Source organism: Daktulosphaira vitifoliae, unplaced genomic scaffold (genome assembly GCF_025091365.1).
Source record: "Daktulosphaira vitifoliae isolate Bord-2020 unplaced genomic scaffold, ASM2509136v1 Scaffold_3, whole genome shotgun sequence".
Classification (NCBI taxonomy): Eukaryota; Metazoa; Arthropoda; class Insecta; order Hemiptera; family Phylloxeridae; genus Daktulosphaira; species Daktulosphaira vitifoliae.
The window spans coordinates 36,083,711-36,092,867 of NW_026099574.1; positions in this window are offsets into that span (position 1 = coordinate 36,083,711).

The window sequence follows — 9,157 nt, forward strand, 5'->3', positions numbered from 1 at the left end:
GGCACTTTTAAGTAAAAAAAATTGAAAAAATTTCGAAAATTAGCGATTTTTAAATTTGTAATTTTTTTGGAGGTTTCCCCCATTTACGGGGAACGAGGGAATTTTTTTCAATTTTTAAGGGTAATGTCTTCGACTAGATACGATTTGTGATCTTTTGACGTATCATTGAAAGAAATAGGTTCGGTGAGAGCTGAGAAAAAGTGGTAACAGACACAAAAAAAAAAAAAACACATCTTAGTAAAACCAATACCTTCTCAGCTTCGCATCAAAGCTAAAAAAATGAAAAAATGTCGAAAATTAGCAATTTTTATTTTGTAATTTTTTTGAAGTTATCCCCCATTTACCGGGAACGAGGGAAATTCTTTCATTTTTTGAGGGTAATTTCTTCGACTAGAGACAATTTGTAATCTTTTGACATATCGTTGAAAGAAATCGGTCCCGTGAAAGCTGAGAAAAAGCGATAACAGACATAGAAAAAATAAAATTTTTGATACATGATTTTTTAAGGCAGTAGCCGATGTTGTAAACTTTATTCAAAAGAAAATGATGCGCCAGATAAATAAAATATAGTTAAACCAAGATGCCCGATGTGAAAAATATAAAACATAAAATATAAATTTTAAAATTAAAATTACCACCACTTCCTAGAATTTACGGAGCATAAGAAGGATTAGCATATGTTTATGATTTGTTCAAACGAGTAGTCCACGGCAATAAAGAATTAGTAGAATTCAAAAATGTTATTATTTAAGAGGAACAATACAAGGAAAAGCGTTAAATTTCATAAAAGATTTAGAGATATCTGCTAACAATTATAGTATAGCGTGGAGTACTTCAGTTAATCAGTGGCTTAACAATAAAAAATCTTATGTAAAAACTATATTAAATTTTATAATTCTTATTGTAGTCCAAAAANCTATATGATGCGGAAGTATTGGGCGGTAGTTTAGTTTACGTCAGTTTAATGAATAAATTAACAGCAACAAAAAAGCACTAGAAGTGTTAGGTCCAATGTCAAATGCTGCACGCCCACTCCAAATTTACGAGATGACAATAGAATTATATAGAATAACTTTACGAGCATTGGAAACAAACGTGAGTAAAAATTATGTAGAGGAACCATGAGTTATATTAAATTTTTTTAAATGATTTCTTAAATTTTATAATTCTTATTGTAGTCCAAAAACATACAAATTATTAAACAAAAGTTCTAAAAATAGTTACTGAATTATAAATTATAAAATTTATCAGAAAACGTAAGACATAACCTTAATTATAGAAATTATTATTGTCTATAAAAAATATATTAACAAAATTTTTCATATATCAATTATACTTTGAAAAATATTATAAAATATAATAAATTTAGCATAAATGGTTTTATCCGATATAGTAGTATAATATTTAATATACAATTTACTAAGTGGTTGTAGGTGTATACAATGTTGAATGTAAAAATAGTTCTAATAATATTTCTTAAAAACACTATAATTATAAGTTGGATCAACTATATATTGGTTTAGTTGTATTTGAGAATTTAAAGATTATAAAATATAAATACAATCAGTGTGTATTTTTACGAATACTATTTTTATTAGTAAATGTGTGACATTTTCTATGATTATTTGTTGAAAATTAGAATGGTTAACATTATTTATGTCAACCATTCTAAATCAATCCAAAAAAAAACCAGCACAGGGGATCGCGGCACAGTGGTGACGTGGCATAGTTGGATCAAGTATAATGATGTCTGACAGTGATTAAAATCACTATCGTAAAAAACGCTTCGATGTAAATCTTTAAATAGTGTTTATTTTTTAAACAATTTGTGGATTATTCCAAAATCTACATGATCTCCTATTTCCTTATTTATATCCTGATTAAGATAAAGTATATCGAATGAAAGAGGGATATAAATATTATTTCTCATAAAAAAATTATATTGATCCATACATTTTTCAAAAAGTTATAGCATTATAAAGTTAAAAATATAAAAAGAATTTTTTTACAAAAATCATATTTTTTTTGTTAACTTTGATGTCTGTTTTCATCGTGAAGACAAAATAAAGTCCGAAATTTATTTTTCATGATAAAGTATAGTACATTAGCTTTAATTTAAGATATATATAAAGGTGTCAGACTTTTCGGAACACTTTCAAAAGTTAAGTTGAAAAAGTAGGCAGATAAAGGGTCAGATTTATACAAAAATATACCAAATTAAAGGTAAAGACATCATTCATCTATAAAAAAAATGTATATTGATTTGATCATTTTTAAAAAAGTTATGGTAGTTTTAAGCAATAAAATTGAAAAAATGTCGAAAATTTGCGATTTTTTAATTTTTTGGAGATTTCCCTCGTTTACGGGGAATGAGGGAAATTTTTTCAATTTTTGAGGGTAGTGTCTTCGACTAAATACGATTTGTGATCTTTTAACGTATCGTTGAAAGAAATCGGTCCAGTGAAAGCTGAGAAAAAGTGGTAACAGACACAAAAAAAAACACATCATAGTAAAACCAATACCTTCTCAACTTCGCATCGAAGTATTTTCAGTGTCCATCAGTACTGACTGCAACGCGTAGTAACCCGAAAACACTATTTAAATGTTTAGGTATTTTATTTGTTTCATACAAATTAAACACACTTAAGAAAAATATATCAATGAAATACGAGTTATAATTTAAATAGAAGGATTGTGAGAGAATATGTTGAAAAATACCAAAACACCCTATCAGAAATCAACTGAAGTATATAAGTGGTTTTGTACAAGTAAACTAATAATGTGTAGATGTAATGATGTTAGAGCGGAACTTGCGCCGTAAAAAAAAACTTTCATTGAAAAAATACTAAGCCCGATCACATTGTTTTAAAATGAACATTTATACACTAATAAATATATTTAGACAATAATATCTTTGTTAAATNCAACTTCGCATCGAAATATTTTCAGTGTTCATCAGTACTGACTGCAACGCATAATAACCCGAAAACACTATTTAAATGTTTAGGTATTTTATTTGTTTCATACAAATTAAACACACTTACGAAAAATATATCAATGAAATACGAGTTATAATTTAAATAGAAGGATTGTGAGAGAATATGTTTAAAAATACCAAAACACCCTATCAGGAATCAACTGAAGTATATAAGTGGTACCGTACAAGTAAACTAATAATGTGTAGATGTAATGATGTTAGAGCGGAACTTGCGCCGTAAAAATAAACTTTCATTGAAAAAATACTAAGCCCGATCACATTGTTTTAAAATGAACATTTATACACTAATAAATATATTTAGACAATAATATCTTTGTTAAATAATTTGATATTTGGCTAAATATGTATAAATATATAGTATACAATTAAAATATGTTTATGTATTCCATTAGCAAATAGTAAAAAAATAATAATAGTTCCATTTTTCTTTTTTTTTTTTTGATAATCATTTGGTGAATTATCGACTTAGCGCGAAAACTCTGTTAAGTATACAATATTTGGTGTTTAAATCTTTGTGGTAGAGGTACCGAGAATAATTTAGTTAACTAAATACATTAATTTAGGACATCTTNAGAGGTACCGAGGATAATTTAGTTAACTAAACACATTAATTTAGGACATCTTTGGACTTTCATGTTGATAACGTTAATAGCGGCTACATATTTTTGATTATATTTCGATTTGTTCTTCTTTCACGTAAAACACGTTGCCTTTATCGAATTTAATATACTACCGATTTTTACAATTTAACCTTTTTAGTTCAATCTTCATCTTACTCTAGGGGTAATGGAATACTGGGTAATATATCTTTACACACTAGAATAACACTTTTTCATAATTTCCGCCAAGGGGCCATAGTAATTATAATTCGTCATCAACACAACGAGCAACAGTAGATAAATTAGTTTTTTCTGGTAACTGCGCAATTAAATTTTTTAATTTACTTGAAATTGTTTTTGGCATTTTTGAAAACGGCCTAATGATACAAACAACAATAAAAACTAAATTAAATAAAACTAGGCTCTACATTTGCATCTGCAAATTAATTTTTTTTTATACAATCTAAGTTCACATGAGAAAAAATTCGAAAAGTCTCATCTACAATTAAAGGAAACAAAAAGAAAAGAGAGACAAAAAATAAGACTTATATAAAAAATATTGTTATGCCTACAAACTTATATAATTAGAGAATATGATTAACGCTTCTGATATCCATCGACCATCAAGCACAGCATTAATGATAAAGGATGGCGATTATACACTCCAAAATCGACTCAACCAATGTAAAATATTAACATAATAAACAAAAAAGAAGAGTGACAACTTTTTGTCATATTACAACTATTTTTAGAAAAAAATAATTATTTTATAATAAAAAGTATAACATAGATATAATATTTTAAAAAACCGATGTCAATAAATTCCTTCTCTACAAAAAAAGGAGCCAAAGTGAAAAGAGAGAGAAAAAAATAAGACTTAACTACAAGAACTANAAATAAATTCCTTCTCTACAAAAAAAGGAGCCAAAGTGAAAAGAGAGAGAAAAAAATAAGACTTAACTAAAAGAACTATTACGTCTACAACTTTTATAGTTAAAGGATACGATTAACATCTTTAAAAAATCCGATAGCCAACAAGCATAGCATTACCAATAAAACATGTCGATTATATGCTCCATATTCAGCTCAACCAAAGTATAATATTCACACAATATAAAAAAAACAAGGTAAACTTTTTGTGGTATTACAATTATTTTACCTCATATAATATTTATTATCATGTTTATCATTGTCACTAACGATAGATTAGATGATTAATTTAATGTAAGCTTAAATTTGACTTTTTTAAATAGGAACCCCTATTTTAAACATGATAAAGAAAAAAATTATTCATAAATATAATATTATCAAATTCATTACAAATTATTAACACATGCTGTAGTATTGATCGATTAAAAAAATAAGAATTAAAAATAAGTTTTTTCCTTTATTATATTAAAAGCAAGAGTTTCGTTTAAGATAATTAAATATATTTTATCCCTAAAAGGTGAAAGGTACAGATTGTGTATTTTCTAATAAAAATAATAATAAATAAAAAATAAATAATTACTTATTAAACTTACCTTCTTTTGGCATATTTTTTTTTTTTGACATTTTAATCATTAAAGTATTAGTGGAAAATAATATTATATCAAATTCATTAATAAATTTGACATAACATAATTTATTAATTTTTAACAATGTTACAAAAATTGAATCCTTTAAACTTACAACTAAATTTAACCTTCACATTAAAACAGATGCAATGTACATTAATGTATAAAAAAAACAAAAAACTTTTCAAAAACTTGATTTCTATGAGTTATTGGTCTCTAAAGTTACAAATTATACGTTATAAATTTATCTTTATAGATTCGTTTTTTGTCAATTATTATTTTATAAACAGAAATTAAAAATGCTTCATATTTTGAAATAATTCTATGATTATTTATAATACTGTCTTGAAACTACTTTGATGTTATCACTCAACATTTCTTTCATTATCAATAACCGCTGCGCATCTGTCAATAGCAACGTCTTAAAGATGCAATTAGCTACCTATATATGTAATGCCATCCATGTTTTACATGTAGTTTAACTACAAAAATCAAATTTTTAAGTATTCTAAGTGATATACGAATTGAGTTAATTGATAATGTAAACGCTATAAAATAAAAATATTAAATCTGTATTAATTTAAAAAAATTGAAACAACATACTTTCAAATAAAATTGATATCGTTACAAGACATAAGGGATGAACTTTTTAAGTACTTTTTAGTATTACATTACTTAAAATTTGAGAAAAGTATGTAACTTAAATTAACCAAACGATTTTTTTATTTTCAATATTGTTACTCATCTGCGAGTAATTTAATAGATTATGATAAACGGATCATCCGTAAAAATAATTTATTACCAAAAATAAATTACCATACTAAATAGTAGTATCTTTAATATAGCCATAGACATTTTCTTCAGTATGCTTATTATTTTTATTAAATAAAAGTTATTTTACTTAAATCTCCCACAAGTTTTGTTAGTTAATTCTGATTTTAACAAAAGATAAGCTAATAATATGTAAAGTTTAAAAATAATTAAATACAATTTTAAAGATCTATTCAATAATTTTAAAATATTTAAAAAATTTTTTTTTTTTTAATGGATGCTGCCTTTTCAACAATCTTCCTAGCTACATTATTTATTTGTCTTTAATAATATTGAATTTTTAACCAAGTTAATTGATAAACAAGTTGAATATTTTCATCTAAACCCGTCCAAAAATTTCATATTTTTAATTTTATATTATAAGTTATTTTTCTATAGTTTTTTTATAATGTTAAGACATTATAAAACTATAAAAATTTTGAGTTTGAGTAGTTACCTATATCATTTTTGTTATATACTATGGTTTTAAATAGTAACCGTTTTTAAAATAATATTTTAATTAAATACCCTTTATTATTATAAGTAACAGTAAATATTTTTTTAATAAATAAATTACATACCTTTGTGCTATTATTAGTATAGGCACTTAATTTTTCAATAAAATTTATAATAAATAATCTTTTTCACTGTCAGTTCATACTTAACAAAAAAACAAATTAAAAAAAACTATTGAACTTGATTTGTAATTCTACAGTTTTGTGTTTATGTATAGTGTAAATATAGAAATTCAATTACTATATATTAAGCAACATGTAGAGCACACATTTTTTATAGATAATTCATAATATAGAATTTTAAAAACAATTCCGTCTCAGATATGTTTAAAATATAATTATTTAATTGCGTGTATTCCCTGTATGTTAACTAATGAAATATATTTTTTTTTGTATGTCTGTCTAATAGTTTCTATTAACATTTTTATTAAATATTCTTTAAATATGATTCTATACAATAAAATAAGTGTTATATAATAAAAAAATTAATCTATATCTATTAAGACTTTTATAAATCATAACAGTTAATTTATCACTTCATGTCAAATAAGAGACAAAGAACCCGGTCACTTCGAGAATATCTCAGCGTATAATACCTCTATAAATATAGTTTAAAAGCGTGTTTTTTTAGTTTTTTTAAACTATATTTATTTTTCACTTTTTAGTTTCATGTTATGATAGTAGTTACTATCAATATCTTGGTTGTTACGGGTAACGGGTAATCAGAGTTCGATTCCGGTGAGGGGGTCAGAGAAACGGCTACCACACCCAAGGAAAGCAGCAGGCGCGCAAATTACTCACTCCCGGAACGTGGAGGTAGTGACGAAAAATGACGATACGGAAATCATCCCTCGTAATCGGAATGAATACTTTATATCTCTCAATTAGAATAAAGCGTATTAATATATAAATTTTAATAGTAATTAGAATATATATATTTATACAAGTAAAGCGACTTAAGTAGATGTATCATGCACTAGGTACAGTCGTGTTTAGTGGGCGGGCGGGTCGGACTAACGTTATACTTGAGGTATAAACGGCGGTAGGAATATATACGTAAGCCATATGGCACGCGGATTTGGTATTGGTCAGTCAAAATAAAAATTTGTTTATATATATATATAATATTGATGACAAGCACGCGTACGATAACCAAAAATAAATTTATACAGTAATAGTGTGGCCGTCGTGTGTTGATAATGGCGTGGGGTGGGGTGAATGCGTTATGACAGTCTAGTCTCAAGGCCATAGACGACGGAATATGCGATACTATGTGGCGCGTGGAGAGGTACAAACATACTAACAGGTGAAACTAATATAAGCGTGTTAATAAAAGGAACTTTAATCATTTCTTTTATATCTACATTTCTTTATTGTTCTAAACCCTCGAACTCTACAACCGCGATGGAACCACGTCGCTTTTAACCCTTATTTTAAGTATAAAAGTATATTTAAGTATATTTTATTTGATTATTAAAATTTATGATTAATATGAAAATGTTAATAATTTTTCATAACAGTTGTTATAAAAAATATGTGCAGAATATGATATTTAGTACACATAAAGTTTATATTGAAATTTTAAATGTTTCTTTATTCTTGAAACCCTTTCTCAAAAACAAATAAAAATCTTGATTTGTCTTTTAAAAAGTATGGAAAAAAGATCTATGTCAAAAATTAAAATTCTAACAAAAAGAAAATTTATTAATTTTAAAAATACTTTAGCACTTTTGTAATTACGATAACTTATAATTAACCACAGCCCTTTAAAAGCTCACAGATAGAAAACCATACGGGCGTTTTACAGTGGCTGAAAGCTCCATGTCCCAAGTGTTGCTAATATCAAACCAACTTTCAGATTAATTTGATTTCAGCATCCAAAATGGATAGGAACCAAAAAAATAAAAAAACATAAACAAAAACGTATAAAGTAACAAAAAAACGGTAGCACAGTGGGGTGGCGGCACAGTGGGTCGTGGCATAGTTGGGTCCAATATAGATGATATCTGACAGTGATTAAAATCACTATCATAAAAAACGATTCGATGCAAATCTATAGTGTTTAATTTAAAAAAAAAATTTGTTAAAATAGCATATTTTTGAATACGGTAGCCATTTCCGTATAGAAGATAGGTCGTCGGGACAAATTTTTTTTTTCATTTTATAGTACATGAAATAAGCTTTAATTTGATATATGTTTAAAGGACGCAGTATTTCCGGAACATTTTCAAAAATTAAGTTGAAAAAGTTAGTTTTTGTAAAAAAGTTGCTATTTTAAATCCCCCCNGCGCAAATTACTCACTCCCGGAACGTGGAGGTAGTGACGAAAAATGACGATACGGAAGTTATCCCTCGTAATCGGAATGAATACTTTATATCTCTCAATTAGAATAAAGCGATTTAATATATATGTTTTAATAGTAATTAGAATATATATATTTATACGAGTAAAGCGTAAAGTTTTAAGAAAAAAAAGTGAAAAAATTTCGAAAATTAGCGATTTTTAAATTTGTAATTTTTTGGGGTATTTCCCCCGTTTACGGGGAACGAGGGAATTTTTTTCAATTTTTAAGGGTAATGTCTTCAACTAGATACAATTTGTGATCTTTTGACGTATTGTTAAAAGAAATCGGTCCAGTGAGAGCTGAGAAAAAGTAGTGACAGACACAAAAAAAAAAA